The following is a 23,052-nucleotide window of genomic DNA, read 5'->3' as shown; positions in this document are numbered from 1 at the left end:
AAATGAAAACAATTTTAAAAACTACAAGTCTCATGGGCTTTAGTGGTGAAATAATAATTTAAAAAATTGTTTGGGAGATGAGTTTACTCCCTGGGTACTTTCCTTGTATACTTTCAACTATACGGGCCGAGTCCGGGATTTACGAAAAATCGCGGGTTTTCGTTTGCAGGCGATTAAACATCTTTTATTCAGCGTCTCATCAAAAATGAAAACATTTTTAAAAACTACAAGTCTCATGGGCTTTAGTGGTGAAATAATAATTTAAAAAATCGTTTGGGAAATGAGTTTACTCCCTGGGTACTTTCTTTGTATACTTTTGACTATACGGGCCGAGTCCGGGATTTACGGGAAATCGCGGGTTTTCGTTTGCCGGCGATTAAACATCTTTTATTCAGGTCTCATCAAAAATGAAAACAATTTTAAAAACTACAAGTCTCATGGGCTTTAGTGGTGAAATAATAATTTAAAAAATCGTTTGGGAGATGAGTTTACTCCCTGGGTACTTTCCTTGTATACTTTCAACTATACGGGCCGAGTCCGGGATTTACGAAAAATCGCGGGTTTTCGTTTGCAGGCGATTAAACATCTTTTATAAAGCGTCTCATCAAAATGAAAACATTTTTAAAAACTACAAGCCTCATGGGCTTTAGTGGTGAAATAATAATTTAATAAATCGTTTGGGAAATGAGTTTACTCCCTGGGTACTTTCTTTGTATACTTTTGAGTATACGGGCCGAGTCCGGGATTTACGGGAAATCGCAGGTTTTCGATTGCCGGCGATTAAACTTCTTTTATTCAGCGTCTCATCAAAAATGAAAACATTTTTGAAAACTACAAGTCTCATGCGTTTTAGTGGTGAAAAAATAATTTACAAATTCGTTCGGGAAATAAGTTTACTCACTGGGTACTTTCCTTGTATACTTTTGACTATACGGGCCGAGTCCGGGATTTACGGGAAATCGCAGGTTTTCGTTTGCCGGCGATTAAACTTCTTATATTCAGCGTCTCATCAAAAATGAAAACATTTCTGAAAACTACAAGTCTCATGCGTTTTAGTGGTGAAAAAATAATTTAAAAATTCGTTCGGGAAATGAGTTTACTCACTGGGTACTTTCCTTGGATACTTTTAACTATATGGGCCGAGTCCGGGATTTACAGGAAATCGCGGGTTTTCGTTTACCGGCGATTAAACTTCTTTTATTCAGCGTCTCATCAAAAATGAAAACATTTTTAAAAACTACAAGTCTCATGGGCTTTAGTGGTGAAATAATAATTTAAAAAATCGTTTGGGAAATGAGTTTACTCCCTGGGTACTTTCTTTGTATACTTTTGACTATACGGGCCGAGTCCGGGATTTACGGGAAATCGCGGGTTTTCGTTTGCCGGCGATTAAACATCTTTTATTCAGGTCTCATCAAAAATGAAAACAATTTTAAAAACTACAAGTCTCATGGGCTTTAGTGGTGAAATAATAATTTAAAAAATCGTTTGGGAGATGAGTTTACTCCCTGGGTACTTTCTTTGTATACTTTTGACTATACGGGCCGAGTCCAGGATTTACGGGAAATCGCAGGTTTTCGTTTGCCGGCGATTAAACTTCTTTTATTCAGCGTCTCATTAAAAATGAAAACATTTTTGAAAACTACAAGTCTCATGCGTTTTAGTGGTGAAAAAATAATTTAAAAAATCGTTCGGGAAAAGAGTTTACTTCCTGGGTACTTTCTTTGTATACTTTTGACTATACGGGCCAAGCCGGGATTTACGGGGAGTCGCGGGTTTTCGTTTGCCGGCGATTAAACTTCTTTTATTCAGCGTCTCATCAAAAATGAAAACATTTTTAAAAACTACATTCAGCGTCTCATCAAAAATGAAAACATTTTTAAAAACTACAAGTCTCATGGGCTTTAGTGGTGAAAAAATAATTTAAAAATTCGTTCGGGAAATAAGTTTACTCACTGGGTACTTTCCTTGTATACTTTTGACTATACGGGCCGAGTCCGGGATTTACGGGAAATCGCAGGTTTTCGTTTGCCGGCGATTAAACTGTTTTTATTCAGCGTCTCATTAAAAATGAAAACATTTTTGAAAACTTCAAGTCTCATGCGTTTTAGTGGTGAAAAAATAATTTAAAAAATCGTTCGGGAAAAGAGTTTACTCCCTGGGTACTTTCTTTGTATACTTTTGACTATACGGGCCAAGCCGGGATTTACGGGGAGTGGCAGGTTTTCGTTTGCCGGCGATTAAACTTCTTTTATTCAGCGTCTCATCAAAAATGAAAACATTTTTGAAAACTACAAGTCTCATGCGTTTTAGTGGTGAAAAAATAATTTAAAAATTCGTTCGGGAAATGCGTTTACACCCTGGGTACTTTCTTTGTATACTTTTGACTATACGGGCCGAGTCCAGGATTTACGGGAAATCGCAGATTTTCGTTTGCCGGCGATTAAACTTCTTTTATTCAGCATTTCATCAAAAATGAAAACATTTTTAAAAACTACAAGTCTCATCTGTTTTAGTGGTGAAAAAATAATTTAAAAATTCGTTCGGGAAATAAGTTTACTCACTGGGTACTTTCCTTGTATACTTTTGACTATACGGGCCGAGTCCGGGATTTACGGGAAATCGCAGGTTTTTGTTTGCCGGCGATTAAACTTCTTATATTCAGCGTCTCATCAAAAATGAAAACAATTTTAAAAACTACAAGTCTCATGGGCTTTAGTGGTAAAATAATAATTTAAAAAATCGTTTGGGAAATGAGTTTACTCCCTGGGTACTTTCTTTGTATACTTTTGACTATACGGCCCGAGTCCGGGATTTACGGGAAATCGCGGGTTTTCGTTTGCCGGCGATTAAACATCTTTTATTCAGGTCTCATCAAAAATTAAAACAATTTTAAAAACTACAAGTCTCATGGGCTTTAGTGGTGAAATAATAATTTAAAAAATCGTTTGGGAGATGAGTTTACTCCCTGGGTACTTTCTTTGTATACTTTTGACTATACGGGCCGAGTCCAGGATTTACGGGAAATCGCAGGTTTTCGTTTGCCGGCGATTAAACTTCTTTTATTCAGCGTCTCATTAAAAATGAAAACATTTTTGAAAACTACAAGTCTCATGCGTTTTAGTGGTGAAAAAATAATTTAAAAAATCGTTCGGGAAAAGAGTTTACTCCCTGGGTACTTTCTTTGTATACTTTTGACTATACGGGCCAAGCCGGGATTTACGGGGAGTCGCAGGTTTTCGTTTGCCGCCGATTAAACTTCTTTTATTCAGCGTCTCATCAATAATGAAAACATTTTTGAAAACTACAAGTCTCATGCGTTTTAGTGGTGAAAAAATAATTTAAAAAATCGTTCGGGAAATGCGTTTACACCCTGGGTACTTTCTTTGTATACATTTGACTATACGGGCCGAGTCCAGAATTTACGGGAAATCGCAGGTTTTCGTTTGCCGGCGATTAAACTTCTTTTATTCAGCGTTTCATCAAAAATGAAACGTAGTTTTTGAAACTGTCGCTATTCTTCAGCGCGTGATAAGGGCTAGGATTGGTGCCACAGTAAAGAATGACTTATTTATCTAAATTTTTAAATGAAGCGCTACCACAGCGCCCAGGGTAATCGCTGAGTTCCGGCAAGCACATCAAATTAGGAAGAATGTTATTTCTTGGAGTCCAATTGTCTCATTTATCCCATTTATCAGGTCACAGTCCAAAGTTCGTTCAATTAAGTACCACATTCAATCGTTTCACTTTTAAAAGCGATGCAACCTAGTAATAACAGATAAATATCGCTAAATACATGTTGGTACGAATATGTGACCCAACGATTGTAACTCAAACGGACTGACACCGTTAAAAAGTCAATGAAATGTAGTTTTTGAAACTGTCGCTATTCTTCAGCGCGCGATAACGGCTAGGATTGGTGCCACGGTAAAGAATGACTTATTTATCTAAATTTTTAAATGAAGCGCTACCACAGCGCCCAGTGTAATCGCTGAGTTCCAGCAAGCACATCAAATTAGGAAGAATGTCATGTCTTGGAGTTCAATTGTCTCATTTATCACATTTATCAGGTCACAGTCCAAAGTTCGTTCAATAAAGTACCACAGTCAATCGTTTCACTGCTAAAACCGATGCAACCTAGTAATATTGGAAAAATATCGCTAAATACATGTTGGTACGAATATGTGACCCAACCGTTGTTACTCAAACGGACTAACATCGATAGAAAGTCCGTGAAAAGTAGTATTTGAAACTGTCTCTATTTCTTCAGCGCGCGCTAACGGCTAGGATTTGTCACACGGCTAAAACGTGATTTTTTTATCTTACTTTTCAAATGAAGCGCTACCACAGGGACCAGTGTAATCGCTGAGTTGCGGCAATCATGTCAAATTAGGAAGAATGTTATTTCTTGGAGTCCAATTGAGTAAGTAACACAAATGGATTGATACTGTTACAAATTCAATGAAATGTAGTTTTTGAAACAAAACTACAAGTCTCATGGGCTTTAGTGGTGAAAAAATAATTTAAAAATTCGTTCGGGAAATAAGTTTACTCACTGGGTACTTTCCTTGTATACTTTTGACTATACGGGCCGAGTCCGGGATTTACGGGAAATCGCAGGTTTTCGTTTGCCGGCGATTAAACTGTTTTTATTCAGCGTCTCATTAAAAATGAAAACATTTTTGAAAACTTCAAGTCTCATGCGTTTTAGTGGTGAAAAAATAATTTAAAAAATCGTTCGGGAAAAGAGTTTACTCCCTGGGTACTTTCTTTGTATACTTTTGACTATACGGGCCAAGCCGGGATTTACGGGGAGTGGCAGGTTTTCGTTTGCCGGCGATTAAACTTCTTTTATTCAGCGTCTCATCAAAAATGAAAACATTTTTGAAAACTACAAGTCTCATGCGTTTTAGTGGTGAAAAAATAATTTAAAAATTCGTTCGGGAAATGCGTTTACACCCTGGGTACTTTCTTTGTATACTTTTGACTATACGGGCCGAGTCCAGGATTTACGGGAAATCGCAGGTTTTCGTTTGCCGGCGATTAAACTTCTTTTATTCAGCATTTCATCAAAAATGAAAACATTTTTAAAAACTACAAGTCTCATGCGTTTTAGTGGTGAAAAAATAATTTAAAAATTCGTTCGGGAAATAAGTTTACTCACTGGGTACTTTCCTTGTATACTTTTGACTATACGGGCCGAGTCCGGGATTTACGGGAAATCGCAGGTTTTTGTTTGCCGGCGATTAAACTTCTTATATTCAGCGTCTCATCAAAAATGAAAACAATTTTAAAAACTACAAGTCTCATGGGCTTTAGTGGTAAAATAATAATTTAAAAAATCGTTTGGGAAATGAGTTTACTCCCTGGGTACTTTCTTTGTATACTTTTGACTATACGGGCCGAGTCCGGGATTTACGGGAAATCGCGGGTTTTCGTTTGCCGGCGATTAAACATCTTTTATTCAGGTCTCATCAAAAATTAAAACAATTTTAAAAACTACAAGTCTCATGGGCTTTAGTGGTGAAATAATAATTTAAAAAATCGTTTGGGAGATGAGTTTACTCCCTGGGTACTTTCTTTGTATACTTTTGACTATACGGGCCGAGTCCAGGATTTACGGGAAATCGCAGGTTTTCGTTTGCCGGCGATTAAACTTCTTTTATTCAGCGTCTCATTAAAAATGAAAACATTTTTGAAAACTACAAGTCTCATGCGTTTTAGTGGTGAAAAAATAATTTAAAAAATCGTTCGGGAAAAGAGTTTACTCCCTGGGTACTTTCTTTGTATACTTTTGACTATACGGGCCAAGCCGGGATTTACGGGGAGTCGCAGGTTAGCGTTTGCCGGCGATTAAACTTCTTTTATTCAGCGTCTCATCAATAATGAAAACATTTTTGAAAACTACAAGTCTCATGCGTTTTAGTGGTGAAAAAATAATTTAAAAAATCGTTCGGGAAATGCGTTTACACCCTGGGTACTTTCTTTGTATACATTTGACTATACGGGCCGAGTCCAGAATTTACGGGAAATCGCAGGTTTTCGTTTGCCGGCGATTAAACTTCTTTTATTCAGCGTTTCATCAAAAATGAAACGTAGTTTTTGAAACTGTCGCTATTCTTCAGCGCGTGATAAGGGCTAGGATTGGTGCCACAGTAAAGAATGACTTATTTATCTAAATTTTTAAATGAAGCGCTACCACAGCGCCCAGGGTAATCGCTGAGTTCCGGCAAGCACATCAAATTAGGAAGAATGTTATTTCTTGGAGTCCAATTGTCTCATTTATCCCATTTATCAGGTCACAGTCCAAAGTTCGTTCAATTAAGTACCACATTCAATCGTTTCACTTTTAAAAGCGATGCAACCTAGTAATAACAGATAAATATCGCTAAATACATGTTGGTACGAATATGTGACCCAACGATTGTAACTCAAACGGACTGACACCGTTAAAAAGTCAATGAAATGTAGTTTTTGAAACTGTCGCTATTCTTCAGCGCGCGATAACGGCTAGGATTGGTGCCACGGTAAAGAATGACTTATTTATCTAAATTTTTAAATGAAGCGCTACCACAGCGCCCAGTGTAATCGCTGAGTTCCAGCAAGCACATCAAATTAGGAAGAATGTCATGTCTTGGAGTTCAATTGTCTCATTTATCACATTTATCAGGTCACAGTCCAAAGTTCGTTCAATAAAGTACCACAGTCAATCGTTTCACTGCTAAAACCGATGCAACCTAGTAATATTGGAAAAATATCGCTAAATACATGTTGGTACGAATATGTGACCCAACCGTTGTTACTCAAACGGACTGACATCGATAGAAAGTCCGTGAAAAGTAGTATTTGAAACTGTCTCTATTTCTTCAGCGCGCGCTAACGGCTAGGATTTGTCACACGGCTAAAACGTGATTTTTTTATCTTACTTTTCAAATGAAGCGCTACCACAGGGACCAGTGTAATCGCTGAGTTGCGGCAATCATGTCAAATTAGGAAGAATGTTATTTCTTGGAGTCCAATTGAGTAAGTAACACAAATGGATTGATACTGTTACAAATTCAATGAAATGTAGTTTTTGAAACAAAACTACAAGTCTCATGCGTTTTAGTGGTGAAAAAATAATTTAAAAATTCGTTCGGGAAATAAGTTTACTCACTGGGTACTTTCCTTGTATACTTTTGACTATACGGGCCGAGTCCGGGATTTACGGGAAATCGCAGGTTTTTGTTTGCCGGCGATTAAACTTCTTATATTCAGCGTCTTATCAAAAATGAAAACATTTCTGAAAACTACAAGTCTCATGCGTTTTAGTGGTGAAAAAATAATTTAAAAATTCGTTCGGGAAATAAGTTTACTCACTGGGTACTTTCCTTGTATACTTTTGACTATACGGGCCGAGTCCGGGATTTACGGGAAATCGCAGGTTTTTGTTTGCCGGCGATTAAACTTCTTATATTCAGCGTCTCATCAAAAATGAAAACAATTTTAAAAACTACAAGTCTCATGGGCTTTAGTGGTAAAATAATAATTTAAAAAATCGTTTGGGAAATGAGTTTACTCCCTGGGTACTTTCTTTGTATACTTTTGACTATACGGGCCGAGTCCGGGATTTACGGGAAATCGCGGGTTTTCGTTTGCCGGCGATTAAACATCTTTTATTCAGGTCTCATCAAAAATTAAAACAATTTTAAAAACTACAAGTCTCATGGGCTTTAGTGGTGAAATAATAATTTAAAAAATCGTTTGGGAGATGAGTTTACTCCCTGGGTACTTTCTTTGTATACTTTTGACTATACGGGCCGAGTCCAGGATTTACGGGAAATCGCAGGTTTTCGTTTGCCGGCGATTAAACTTCTTTTATTCAGCGTCTCATTAAAAATGAAAACATTTTTGAAAACTACAAGTCTCATGCGTTTTAGTGGTGAAAAAATAATTTAAAAAATCGTTCGGGAAAAGAGTTTACTCCCTGGGTACTTTCTTTGTATACTTTTGACTATACGGGCCAAGCCGGGATTTACGGGGAGTCGCAGGTTTTCGTTTGCCGGCGATTAAACTTCTTTTATTCAGCGTCTCATCAATAATGAAAACATTTTTGAAAACTACAAGTCTCATGCGTTTTAGTGGTGAAAAAATAATTTAAAAAATCGTTCGGGAAATGCGTTTACACCCTGGGTACTTTCTTTGTATACTTTTGACTATACGGGCCGAGTCCAGAATTTACGGGAAATCGCAGGTTTTCGTTTGCCGGCGATTAAACTTCTTTTATTCAGCGTTTCATCAAAAATGAAACGTAGTTTTTGAAACTGTCGCTATTCTTCAGCGCGTGATAAGGGCTAGGATTGGTGCCACAGTAAAGAATGACTTATTTATCTAAATTTTTAAATGAAGCGCTACCACAGCGCCCAGGGTAATCGCTGAGTTTCGGCAAGCACATCAAATTAGGAAGAATGTTATTTCTTGGAGTCCAATTGTCTCATTTATCCCATTTATCAGGTCACAGTCCAAAGTTCGTTCAATTAAGTACCACATTCAATCGTTTCACTTTTAAAAGCGATGCAACCTAGTAATAACAGATAAATATCGCTAAATACATGTTGGTACGAATATGTGACCCAACGATTGTAACTCAAACGGACTGACACCGTTAAAAAGTCAATGAAATGTAGTTTTTGAAACTGTCGCTATTCTTCAGCGCGCGATAACGGCTAGGATTGGTGCCACGGTAAAGAATGACTTATTTATCTAAATTTTTAAATGAAGCGCTACCACAGCGCCCAGTGTAATCGCTGAGTTCCAGCAAGCACATCAAATTAGGAAGAATGTCATGTCTTGGAGTTCAATTGTCTCATTTATCACATTTATCAGGTCACAGTCCAAAGTTCGTTCAATAAAGTACCACAGTCAATCGTTTCACTGCTAAAACCGATGCAACCTAGTAATATTGGAAAAATATCGCTAAATACATGTTGGTACGAATATGTGACCCAACCGTTGTTACTCAAACGGACTGACATCGATAGAAAGTCCGTGAAAAGTAGTATTTGAAACTGTCTCTATTTCTTCAGCGCGCGCTAACGGCTAGGATTTGTCACACGGCTAAAACGTGATTTTTTTATCTTACTTTTCAAATGAAGCGCTACCACAGGGACCAGTGTAATCGCTGAGTTGCGGCAATCATGTCAAATTAGGAAGAATGTTATTTCTTGGAGTCCAATTGAGTAAGTAACACAAATGGATTGATACTGTTACAAATTCAATGAAATGTAGTTTTTGAAACAAAACTACAAGTCTCATGCGTTTTAGTGGTGAAAAAATAATTTAAAAATTCGTTTGGGAAATGAGTTTACTCACTGGGTACTTTCCTTGGATACTTTTAACTATATGGGCCGAGTCCGTGATTTACGGGAAATCGCGGGTTTTCGTTTGCAGGCGATTAAACATCTTTTATTCAGGTCTCATCAAAAATGAAAACAATTTTAAAGACTACAAGTCTTATGGGCTTTAGTGGTGAAATAATAATTTAAAAAATCGTTTGGGAGATGAGTTTACTCCCTGGGTACTTTCTTTGTATACTTTTGACTATACGGGCCGAGTCCAGGATTTACGGGAAATCGCAGGTTTTCGTTTGCCGGCGATTAAACTTCTTTTATTCAGCGTCTCATTAAAAATAAAAACATTTTTGAAAACTACAAGTCTCATGCGTTTTAGTGGTGAAAAAATAATTTAAAAAATCGTTCGGGAAAAGAGTTTACTCCCTGGGTACTTTCTTTGTATACTTTTGACTATACAGGCCAAGCCGGGATTTACGGGGAGTCGCGGGTTTTCGTTTGCCGGCGATTAAACTTCTTTTGTTCAGCGTCTCATCAAAAATGAAAACATTTTTGAAAACTACAAGTCTCATGCGTTTTAGTGGTGAAAAAATAATTTAAAAAATCGTTCGGGAAATGCGTTTACACCCTGGGTACTTTCTTTGTATACTTTTGACTATACGGGCCGAGTCCGGGATTTACGGGAAATCGCAGGTTTTCGTTTGCCGGCGATTAAACTTCTTATATTCAGCGTCTCATCAAAAATGAAAACATTACTGAAAACTACAAGTCTCATGCGTTTTAGTGGTGAAAAAATAATTTAAAAATTCGTTCGGGAAATGAGTTTACTCACTGGGTACTTTCCTTGGATACTTTTAACTATATGGGCCGAGTCCGGGATTTACGGGAAATCGCGGGTTTTCGTTTGCAGGCGATTAAACATCTTTTATTCAGGTCTCATCAAAAATGAAAACAATTTTAAAGACTACAAGTCTTATGGGCTTTAGTGGTGAAATAATAATTTAAAAAATCGTTTGGGAGATGAGTTTACTCCCTGGGTACTTTCTTTGTATACTTTTGACTATACGGGCCGAGTCCAGGATTTACGGGAAATCGCAGGTTTTCGTTTGCCGGCGATTAAACTTCTTTTATTCAGCGTCTCATTAAAAATAAAAACATTTTTGAAAACTACAAGTCTCATGCGTTTTAGTGGTGAAAAAATAATTTAAAAAATCGTTCGGGAAAAGAGTTTACTCCCTGGGTACTTTCTTTGTATACTTTTGACTATACAGGCCAAGCCGGGATTTACGGGGAGTCGCGGGTTTTCGTTTGCCGGCGATTAAACTTCTTTTGTTCAGCGTCTCATCAAAAATGAAAACATTTTTGAAAACTACAAGTCTCATGCGTTTTAGTGGTGAAAAAATAATTTAAAAAATCGTTCGGGAAATGCGTTTACACCCTGGGTACTTTCTTTGTATACTTTTGACTATACGGGCCGAGTCCGGGATTTACGGGAAATCGCAGGTTTTCGTTTGCCGGCGATTAAACTTCTTTTATTCAGCGTCTCATCAAAAATGAAAACATTTTTAAAAACTACAAGTCTCATGCGTTTTAGTGGTGAAAAAATAATTTAAAAATTCGTTCGGGAAATAAGTTTACTCACTGGGTACTTTCCTTGTATACTTTTGACTATACGGGCCGAGTCCGGGATTTACGGGAAATCGCAGGTTTTCGTTTGCCGGCGATTAAACTTCTTATATTCAGCGTCTCATCAAAAATGAAAACATTACTGAAAACTACAAGTCTCATGCGTTTTAGTGGTGAAAAAATAATTTAAAAATTCGTTCGGGAAATGACTTTACTCCCTGGGTACTTTCTTTGTATACTTTTGACTATACGGGCCGAGTCCAGGATGTACGGGAAATCGCAGGTTTTCGTTTGCCGGCGATTAAACTTCTTATATTCAGCGTCTCATCAAAAATGAAAACATTACTGAAAACTACAAGTCTCATGCGTTTTAGTGGTGAAAAAATAATTTAAAAATTCGTTCGGGAAATGAGTTTACTCACTGGGTACTTTCCTTGGATACTTTTAACTATATGGGCCGAGTCCGGGATTTACGGGAAATCGCGGGTTTTCGTTTGCAGGCGATTAAACATCTTTTATTCAGGTCTCATCAAAAATGAAAACAATTTTAAAGACTACAAGTCTTATGGGCTTTAGTGGTGAAATAATAATTTAAAAAATCGTTTGGGAGATGAGTTTACTCCCTGGGTACTTTCTTTGTATACTTTTGACTATACGGGCCGAGTCCAGGATTTACGGGAAATCGCAGGTTTTCGTTTGCCGGCGATTAAACTTCTTTTATTCAGCGTCTCATTAAAAATAAAAACATTTTTGAAAACTACAAGTCTCATGCGTTTTAGTGGTGAAAAAATAATTTAAAAAATCGTTCGGGAAAAGAGTTTACTCCCTGGGTACTTTCTTTGTATACTTTTGACTATACGGGCCGAGTCCGGGATTTACGGGAAATCGCAGGTTTTCGTTTGCCGGCGATTAAACTTCTTTTATTCAGCGTCTCATCAAAAATGAAAACATTTTTAAAAACTACAAGTCTCATGCGTTTTAGTGGTGAAAAAATAATTTAAAAATTCGTTCGGGAAATAAGTTTACTCACTGGGTACTTTCCTTGTATACTTTTGACTATACGGGCCGAGTCCGGGATTTACGGGAAATCGCAGGTTTTCGTTTGCCGGCGATTAAACTTCTTTTATTCAGCGTCTCATCAAAAATGAAAACATTTTTAAAAACTACAAGTCTCATGCGTTTTAGTGGTGAAAAAATAATTTAAAAATTCGTTCGGGAAATAAGTTTACTCACTGGGTACTTTCCTTGTATACTTTTGACTATACGGGCCGAGTCCGGGATTTACGGGAAATCGCAGGTTTTCGTTTGCCGGCGATTAAACTTCTTATATTCAGCGTCTCATCAAAAATGAAAACATTACTGAAAACTACAAGTCTCATGCGTTTTAGTGGTGAAAAAATAATTTAAAAATTCGTTCGGGAAATGACTTTACTCCCTGGGTACTTTCTTTGTATACTTTTGACTATACGGGCCGAGTCCAGGATGTACGGGAAATCGCAGGTTTTCGTTTGCCGGCGATTAAACTTCTTTTATTCAGCCTCTCATTAAAAATGAAAACATTTTTAAAAACTACAAGTCTCATGGGCTTTAGTGGTGAAATAATAATTTAAAAAATCGTTTGGGAAAAGAGTTTACTCCCTGGGTACTTTCTTTGTATACTTTTGACTATACAGGCCAAGCCGGGATTTACGGGGAGTCGCGGGTTTTCGTTTGCCGGCGATTAAACTTCTTTTGTTCAGCGTCTCATCAAAAATGAAAACATTTTTGAAAACTACAAGTCTCATGCGTTTTAGTGGTGAAAAAATAATTTAAAAAATCGTTCGGGAAATGCGTTTACACCCTGGGTACTTTCTTTGTATACTTTTGACTATACGGGCCGAGTCCGGGATTTACGGGAAATCGCAGGTTTTCGTTTGCCGGCGATTAAACTTCTTATATTCAGCGTCTCATCAAAAATGAAAACATTACTGAAAACTACAAGTCTCATGCGTTTTAGTGGTGAAAAAATAATTTAAAAATTCGTTCGGGAAATGAGTTTACTCACTGGGTACTTTCCTTGGATACTTTTAACTATATGGGCCGAGTCCGGGATTTACGGGAAATCGCGGGTTTTCGTTTGCAGGCGATTAAACATCTTTTATTCAGGTCTCATCAAAAATGAAAACAATTTTAAAGACTACAAGTCTTATGGGCTTTAGTGGTGAAATAATAATTTAAAAAATCGTTTGGGAGATGAGTTTACTCCCTGGGTACTTTCTTTGTATACTTTTGACTATACGGGCCGAGTCCAGGATTTACGGGAAATCGCAGGTTTTCGTTTGCCGGCGATTAAACTTCTTTTATTCAGCGTCTCATTAAAAATAAAAACATTTTTGAAAACTACAAGTCTCATGCGTTTTAGTGGTGAAAAAATAATTTAAAAAATCGTTCGGGAAAAGAGTTTACTCCCTGGGTACTTTCTTTGTATACTTTTGACTATACAGGCCAAGCCGGGATTTACGGGGAGTCGCGGGTTTTCGTTTGCCGGCGATTAAACTTCTTTTGTTCAGCGTCTCATCAAAAATGAAAACATTTTTGAAAACTACAAGTCTCATGCGTTTTAGTGGTGAAAAAATAATTTAAAAAATCGTTCGGGAAATGCGTTTACACCCTGGGTACTTTCTTTGTATACTTTTGACTATACGGGCCGAGTCCGGGATTTACGGGAAATCGCAGGTTTTCGTTTGCCGGCGATTAAACTTCTTTTATTCAGCGTCTCATCAAAAATGAAAACATTTTTAAAAACTACAAGTCTCATGCGTTTTAGTGGTGAAAAAATAATTTAAAAATTCGTTCGGGAAATAAGTTTACTCACTGGGTACTTTCCTTGTATACTTTTGACTATACGGGCCGAGTCCGGGATTTACGGGAAATCGCAGGTTTTCGTTTGCCGGCGATTAAACTTCTTATATTCAGCGTCTCATCAAAAATGAAAACATTACTGAAAACTACAAGTCTCATGCGTTTTAGTGGTGAAAAAATAATTTAAAAATTCGTTCGGGAAATGACTTTACTCCCTGGGTACTTTCTTTGTATACTTTTGACTATACGGGCCGAGTCCAGGATGTACGGGAAATCGCAGGTTTTCGTTTGCCGGCGATTAAACTTCTTTTATTCAGCCTCTCATTAAAAATGAAAACATTTTTAAAAACTACAAGTCTCATGGGCTTTAGTGGTGAAATAATAATTTAAAAAATCGTTTGGGAAATGAGTTTACTCCCTGGGTACTTTCTTTGTATACTTTTGACTATACGGACGGGTCCGGGATTTACGGGAAATCGCAGGTTTTCGTTTGCCGGCGATTAAACTTCTTTTATTCAGCGTCTCATCAAAAATGAAAACATTTTTGAAAACTACAAGTCTTATGCGTTTTAGTGGTGAAAAAATAATTTAAAAATTCGTTCGGGAAATGAGTTTACTCACTGGGTACTTTCCTTGTATACTTTTGACTATACCGGCCGAGTCCGGCATTTACGGGAAATCGCGGGTTTTCGTTTGCCGGCGATTAAACATCTTTTATTCGGCGTCTCATCAAAAATGAAAACATTTTTAAAAACTACAAGTCTCGTGGGCTTTAGTGGTGAAATAATAATTTAAAAAATCGTTTGGGAAATGAGTTTACTCCCTGGGTACTTTCTTTGTATACTTTTGAGTATACGGGCCGAGTCCGGGATTTACGGGAAATCGCAGGTTTTCGTTTGCCGGCGATTAAGCTTCTTTTATTCAGCGTCTCATCAAAAATGAAAACATTTTTTAAAACTACAAGTCTCATGCGTTTTAATGGTGAAAAAATAATTTAAAAAAACGTTCGGGAAATGCGTTTACACCCTGGGTACTTTCTTTGTATACTTTTGACTATACGGGCCGAGTCCGGGATTTACGGGAAATTGCAGTTTTTCGTTTGCCGGCGATTAAACTTCTTTTATTCAGCGTCTCATCAAAAATGAAAAAATTTTTGAAAACTACAAGTCTCATGCGTTTTAGTGGTGAAAAAATAATTTAAAAAATCGTTCGGGAAATGAGTTTACTCCCTGGGTACTTTCTTTGTATACTTTTGACTATGCGGGCCGAGTCCGGGGTTTACGGGAAATGGCGGGTTTTCGTTTGCCGGCGATTAAATTTCTTTTATTCAGCGTCTCATCAAAAATGAAAACATTTCTGAAAACTACAAGTCTCATGCGTTTTAGTGGTGAAAAAATAATTTAAAAATTCGTTCGGGAAATGAGTTTACTCACTGGGTACTTTCCTTGTATACTTTTAACTATACGGGCCGAGTCCGGGATTTACGGAAAATCGTGGGTTTTCGTTTGCAGGCGATTAAACATCTTTTATTCAGCGTCTCATCAAAAATGAAAACATTTTTAAAAACTACAAGTCTCATGGGCTTTAGTGGTGAAATAATAATTTAAAAAATCGTTTGGGAAATGAGTTTACTCCCTGGGTACTTTCTTTGTATACTTTTGAGTATACGGGCCGAGTCCGGGATTTACGGGAAATCGCAGGTTTTCGTTTGCCGGCGATTAAACTTCTTTTATTCAGCGTCTCATCAAAAATGAAAACATTTTTGAAAACTACAAGTCTCATGCGTTTTAGTGGTGAAAAAATAATTTAAAAAATCGTTCGGGAAATGAGTTTACTCCCTGGGTACTTTCTTTGTATACTTTTGACTATGCGAGCCGAGTCCGGGGTTTACGGGAAATGGCGTGTTTTCGTTTGCCGGCGATTAAATTTCTTTTATTCAGCGTCTCATCAAAAATGAAAACATTTCTGAAAACTACAAGTCTCATGCGTTTTAGTGGTGAAAAAATAATTTAAAAATTCGTTCGGGAAATGAGTTTACTCACTGGGTACTTTCCTTGTATACTTTTAACTATACGGGCCGAGTCCGGGATTTACGGAAAATCGCGGGTTTTCGTTTGCAGGCGATTAAACATCTTTTATTCAGCGTCTCATCAAAAATGAAAACATTTTTAAAAACTACAAGTCTCATGGGCTTTAGTGGTGAAATAATAATTTAAAAAATCGTTTGGGAAATGAGTTTACTCCCTGGGTACTTTCTTTGTATACTTTTGAGTATACGGGCCGAGTCCGGGATTTACGGGAAATAGCAGGTTTTCGTTTGCCGGCGATTAAACTTCTTTTATTCAGCGTCTCATCAAAAATGAAAACATTTTTGAAAACTACAAGTCTCATGCGTTTTAGTGGTGAAAAAATAATTTAAAAAATCGTTCGGGAAATGCGTTTACACCCTGGGTACTTTCTTTGTATACTTTTGACTATACGGGCCGAATCCGGGATTTACGGGAAATCGCAGTTTTTCGTTTGCCGGCGATTAAACTTCTTTTATTCAGCGTCTCATCAAAAATGAAAACATTTTTAAAAACTACAAGTCTCATGCGTTTTAGTGGTGAAAAAATAATTTAAAAATTCGTTCGGGAAATAAGTTTACTCACTGGGTACTTTCCTTGTATACTTTTGACTATACGGGCCGAGTCCGGGATTTACGGGAAATCGCAGGTTTTCGTTTGCCGGCGATTAAACTTCTTATATTCTGCGTCTCATCAAAAATGAAAACATTTCTGAAAACTACAAGTCTCATGCGTTTTATTGGTGAAAAAATAATTTAAAAATTCGTTCGGGAAATGAGTTTACTCACTGGGTACTTTCCTTGTATACTTTTAACTATATGGGCCGAGTCCGGGATTTACGGAAAATCGCGGGATTTCGTTTGCCGGCGATTAAACATCTTTTATTCAGCGTCTCATCAAAAATGAAAACATTTTTAAACACTACAAGCCTCATGGGCTTTAGTGGTGAAATAATAATTTAAAAAATCGTTTGGGAAATGAGTTTACTCCCTGGGTACTTTCTTTGTATACTTTTAACTATACGGGCCGAGTCCGGGATTTACGGAAAATCGCGGGATTTCGTTTGCAGGCGATTAAACATCTTTTATTCAGCGTCTCATCAAAAATGAAAACATTTTTAAAAACTACAAGCCTCATGGGCTTTAGTGGTGAAATAAAAATTTAAAAAATCGTTTGGGAAATGAGTTTACTCCCTGGGTACTTTCTTTGTATACTTTTGAGTATACGGGCCGAGTCTGGGATTTACGGGAAATCGCAGGTTTTCGTTTGCCGGCGATTCAACTTCTTTTATTCAGCGTCTCATCAAAAATGAAAACATTTTTAAAAACTACAAGTCTCATGCGTTTTAGTGGTGAAAAAATAATTTAAAAATTCGTTCGGGAAATAAGTTTACTCACTGGGTACTTTCCTTGTATACTTTTGACTATACGGGCCGAGTCCGGGATTTACGGGAAATCGCAGGTTTTCGTTTGCCGGCGATTAAACTTCTTATATTCAGCGTCTCATCAAAAATGAAAAGATTTCTGAAAACTACAAGTCTCATGCGTTTTAGTGGTGAAAAAATAATTTAAAAATTCGTGCGGGAAATGAGTTTACTCACTGGGTACTTTCCTTGGATACTTTTAACTATATGGGCCGAGTCCGGGATTTACGGGAAATCGCGGGTTTTCGTTTGCCGGCGATTAAACTTCTTTTATTTAGCGTCTCATCAAAAATGAAAACATTTTTAAAAACTACAAGTCTCATGGGCTTTACTGGTGAAATAATAATTTAAAAAATCGTTTGGGAAATGAGTTTACTCCCTGGGTACTTTCTTTGTATACTTTTGACTATACGGGCCGAGTCCGGGATTTACGGGAAATCGCGGGTTTTCGTTTGCCGGCGATTAAACATCTTTTATTCAGGTTTCATCAAAAATGAAAACAATTTTAAAAACTACAAGTCTCATGGGCTTTAGTGGTGAAATAATAATTTAAAAAATCGTTTGGGAGATGAGTTTACTCCCTGGGTACTTTCTTTGTATACTTTTGACTATACGGGCCGAGTCCAGGATTTACGGGAAATCGCAGGTTTTCGTTTGCCGGCGATTAAACTTCTTTTATTCAGCGTCTCATTAAAAATGAAAACATTTTTGAAAACTACAAGTTTCATGCGTTTTAGTGGTGAAAAAATAATTTAAAAAATCGTTCGGGAAAAGAGTTTACTCCCTGGGTACTTTCTTTGTATACTTATGACTATATGGGCCAAGCCGGGATTTACGGAGAGTCGCGGGATTTCGTTTGCCGGCGATTAATCTTCTTTTATTCAGCGTCTCATCAAAAATGAAAACATTTTTAAAAACTACAAGTCTCATGGGCTTTAGTGGTGAAATAATAATTTAAAAAATCGTTTGGGAAAAGAGTTTACTCCCTGGGTACTTTCTTTGTATACATTTGACTATACGGGCCAAGTCCGGGATTTACGGGAAATCGCGGGTTTTCGTTTGCCGGCGATTAAACATCTTTTATTCAGGTCTCATCAAAAATGAAAACAATTTTAAAAACTACAAGTCTCATGGGCTTTAGTGGTGAAATAATAATTTAAAAAATCGTTTGGGAGGTGAGTTTACTCCCTGGGTACTTTCCTTGTATACTTTTAACTATACGGGCCGAGTCCGGGATTTACGGAAAATCGCGGGATTTCGTTTGCAGGCGATTAAACATCTTTTATTCAGCGTCTCATCAAAAATGAAAACATTTTTAAAAACTACAAGTCTCATGGGCTTTACTGGTGAAATAATAATTTAAAAAATCGTTTGGGAAATGAGTTTACTCCCTGGGTACTTTCTTTGTATACTTTTGACTATACGGGCCGAGTCCGGGATTTACGGGAAATCGCGGGTTTTCGTTTGCCGGCGATTAAACATCTTTTATTCAGGTTTCATCAAAAATGAAAACAATTTTAAAAACTACAAGTCTCATGGGCTTTAGTGGTGAAATAATAATTTAAAAAATCGTTTGGGAGATGAGTTTACTCCCTGGGTACTTTCTTTGTATACTTTTGACTATACGGGCCGAGTCCAGGATTTACGGGAAATCGCAGGTTTTCGTTTGCCGGCGATTAAACTTCTTTTATTCAGCGTCTCATTAAAAATGAAAACATTTTTAAAAACTACAAGTTTCATGCGTTTTAGTGGTGAAAAAATAATTTAAAAAATCGTTCGGGAAAAGAGTTTACTCCCTGGGTACTTTCTTTGTATACTTTTGACTATACGGGCCAAGCCGGGATTTACGGAGAGTCGCGGGATTTCGTTTGCCGGCGATTAATCTTCTTTTATTCAGCGTCTCATCAAAAATGAAAACATTTTTGAAAACTACAAGTCTCATGCGTTTTAGTGGTGAAAAAATAATTTAAAAAATCGTTCGGGAAATGCGTTTACACCCTGGGTACTTTCTTTGTATACTTTTGACTATACGAGCCGAGTCCGGGATTTACGGGAAATCGCAGGTTTTCGTTTGCCGGCGATTAAACTTCTTTTATTCAGCGTCTCATCAAAAATGAAAACATTTTTAAAAACTACAAGTCTCATGCGTTTTAGTGGTGAAAAAATAATTTAAAAATTCGTTCGGGAAATAAGTTTACTCACTGGGTACTTTCCTTGTATACTTTTGACTATACCGGAAGAGTCCGGGATTTACGGGAAATCGCGGGTTTTCGTTTGCCGGCGATTAAACATCTTTTATTCAGGTCTCATCAAAAATGAAAACAATTTTAAAAACTACAAGTCTCATGGGCTTTAGTAGTGAAATAATAATTTAAAAAATCGTTTGGGAGGTGAGTTTACTCCCTGGGTACTTTCCTTGTATACTTTTAACTATACGGGCCGAGTCCGGGATTTACGGAAAATCGCGGGATTTCGTTTGCAGGCGATTAAACATCTTTTATTCAGCGTCTCATCAAAAATGAAAACATTTTTAAAAACTACAAGTCTCATGGGCTTTACTGGTGAAATAATAATTTAAAAAATCGTTTGGGAAATGAGTTTACTCCCTGGGTACTTTCTTTGTATACTTTTGACTATACGGGCCGAGTCCGGGATTTACGGGAAATCGCGGGTTTTCGTTTGCCGGCGATTAAACATCTTTTATTCAGGTTTCATCAAAAATGAAAACAATTTTAAAAACTACAAGTCTCATGCGTTTTAGTGGTGAAATAATAATTTAAAAAATCGTTTGGGAGATGAGTTTACTCCCTGGGTACTTTCTTTGTATACTTTTGACTATACGGGCCGAGTCCAGGATTTACGGGAAATCGCAGGTTTTCGTTTGCCGGCGATTAAACTCCTTTTATTCAGCGTCTCATTAAAAATGAAAACATTTTTGAAAACTACAAGTTTCATGCGTTTTAGTGGTGAAAGAATAATTTAAAAAATCGTTCGGGAAAAGAGTTTACTCCCTGGGTACTTTCTTTGTATACTTTTGACTATACGGGCCAAGCCGGGATTTACGGAGAGTCGCGGGATTTCGTTTGCCGGCGATTAATCTTCTTTTATTCAGCGTCTCATCAAAAATGAAAACATTTTTGAAAACTACAAGTCTCATGCGTTTTAGTGGTGAAAAAATAATTTAAAAAATCGTTCGGGAAATGCGTTTACACCCTGGGTACTTTCTTTGTATACTTTTGACTATACGAGCCGAGTCCGGGATTTACGGGAAATCGCAGGTTTTCGTTTGCCGGCGATTAAACTTCTTTTATTCAGCGTCTCATCAAAAATGAAAACATTTTTAAAAACTACAAGTCTCATGCGTTTTAGTGGTAAAAAAATAATTTAAAAATTCGTTCGGGAAATAAGTTTACTCACTGGGTACTTTCCTTGTATACTTTTGACTATAACGGCCGAGTCCGGGATTTACGGGAAATCGCAGATTTTCGTTTGCCGGCGATTAAACTTCTTATATTCAGCGTCTCATCAAAAATGAAAACATTTCTGAAAACTACAAGTCTCATGCGTTTTAGTGGTGAAAAAATAATTTAAAAATTCGTTCGGGAAATGAGTTTACTCCCTGGGTACTTTCTTTGTATACTTTTGACTATACGGGCCGAGTCCAGGATTTACGGGAAATCGCAGGTTTTCGTTTGCCGGCGATTAAACTTCTTTTATTCAGCGTCTCATTAAAAATGAAAACATTTTTGAAAACTACAAGTTTCATGCGTTTTAGTGGTGAAAAAATAATTTAAAAAATCGTTCGGGAAAAGAGTTTACTCCCTGGGTACTTTCTTTGTATACTTTTGACTATATGGGCCAAGCCGGGATTTACGGAGAGTCGCGGGATTTCGTTTGCCGGCGATTAATCTTCTTTTATTCAGCGTCTCATCAAAAATGAAAACATTTTTAAAAACTACAAGTCTCATGGGCTTTAGTGGTGAAATAATAATTTAAAAAATCGTTTGGGAAAAGAGTTTACTCCCTGGGTACTTTCTTTGTATACATTTGACTATACGGGCCAAGTCCGGGATTTACGGGAAATCGCGGGTTTTCGTTTGCCGGCGATTAAACATCTTTTATTCAGGTCTCATCAAAAATGAAAACAATTTTAAAAACTACAAGTCTCATGGGCTTTAGTGGTGAAATAATAATTTAAAAAATCGTTTGGGAGGTGAGTTTACTCCCTGGGTACTTTCCTTGTATACTTTTAACTATACGGGCCGAGTCCGGGATTTACGGAAAATCGCGGGATTTCGTTTGCAGGCGATTAAACATCTTTTATTCAGCGTCTCATCAAAAATGAAAACATTTTTAAAAACTACAAGTCTCATGGGCTTTACTGGTGAAATAATAATTTAAAAAATCGTTTGGGAAATGAGTTTACTCCCTGGGTACTTTCTTTGTATACTTTTGACTATACGGGCCGAGTCCGGGATTTACGGGAAATCGCGGGTTTTCGTTTGCCGGCGATTAAACATCTTTTATTCAGGTTTCATCAAAAATGAAAACAATTTTAAAAACTACAAGTCTCATGGGCTTTAGTGGTGAAATAATAATTTAAAAAATCGTTTGGGAGATGAGTTTACTCCCTGGGTACTTTCTTTGTATACTTTTGACTATACGGGCCGAGTCCAGGATTTACGGGAAATCGCAGGTTTTCGTTTGCCGGCGATTAAACTTCTTTTATTCAGCGTCTCATTAAAAATGAAAACATTTTTAAAAACTACAAGTTTCATGCGTTTTAGTGGTGAAAAAATAATTTAAAAAATCGTTCGGGAAAAGAGTTTACTCCCTGGGTACTTTCTTTGTATACTTTTGACTATACGGGCCAAGCCGGGATTTACGGAGAGTCGCGGGATTTCGTTTGCCGGCGATTAATCTTCTTTTATTCAGCGTCTCATCAAAAATGAAAACATTTTTGAAAACTACAAGTCTCATGCGTTTTAGTGGTGAAAAAATAATTTAAAAAATCGTTCGGGAAATGCGTTTACACCCTGGGTACTTTCTTTGTATACTTTTGACTATACGAGCCGAGTCCGGGATTTACGGGAAATCGCAGGTTTTCGTTTGCCGGCGATTAAACTTCTTTTATTCAGCGTCTCATCAAAAATGAAAACATTTTTAAAAACTACAAGTCTCATGCGTTTTAGTGGTGAAAAAATAATTTAAAAATTCGTTCGGGAAATAAGTTTACTCACTGGGTACTTTCCTTGTATACTTTTGACTATACCGGCCGAGTCCGGGATTTACGGGAAATCGCGGGTTTTCGTTTGCCGGCGATTAAACATCTTTTATTCAGGTCTCATCAAAAATGAAAACAATTTTAAAAACTACAAGTCTCATGGGCTTTAGTAGTGAAATAATAATTTAAAAAATCGTTTGGGAGGTGAGTTTACTCCCTGGGTACTTTCCTTGTATACTTTTAACTATACGGGCCGAGTCCGGGATTTACGGAAAATCGCGGGATTTCGTTTGCAGGCGATTAAACATCTTTTATTCAGCGTCTCATCAAAAATGAAAACATTTTTAAAAACTACAAGTCTCATGGGCTTTACTGGTGAAATAATAATTTAAAAAATCGTTTGGGAAATGAGTTTACTCCCTGGGTACTTTCTTTGTATACTTTTGACTATACGGGCCGAGTCCGGGATTTACGGGAAATCGCGGGTTTTCGTTTGCCGGCGATTAAACATCTTTTATTCAGGTTTCATCAAAAATGAAAACA

Source organism: Hydractinia symbiolongicarpus, chromosome 2, assembly GCF_029227915.1.
Source record: "Hydractinia symbiolongicarpus strain clone_291-10 chromosome 2, HSymV2.1, whole genome shotgun sequence".
NCBI lineage: Eukaryota > Metazoa > Cnidaria > Hydrozoa > Anthoathecata > Hydractiniidae > Hydractinia > Hydractinia symbiolongicarpus.
This window is presented reverse-complemented; position numbering follows the sequence as displayed.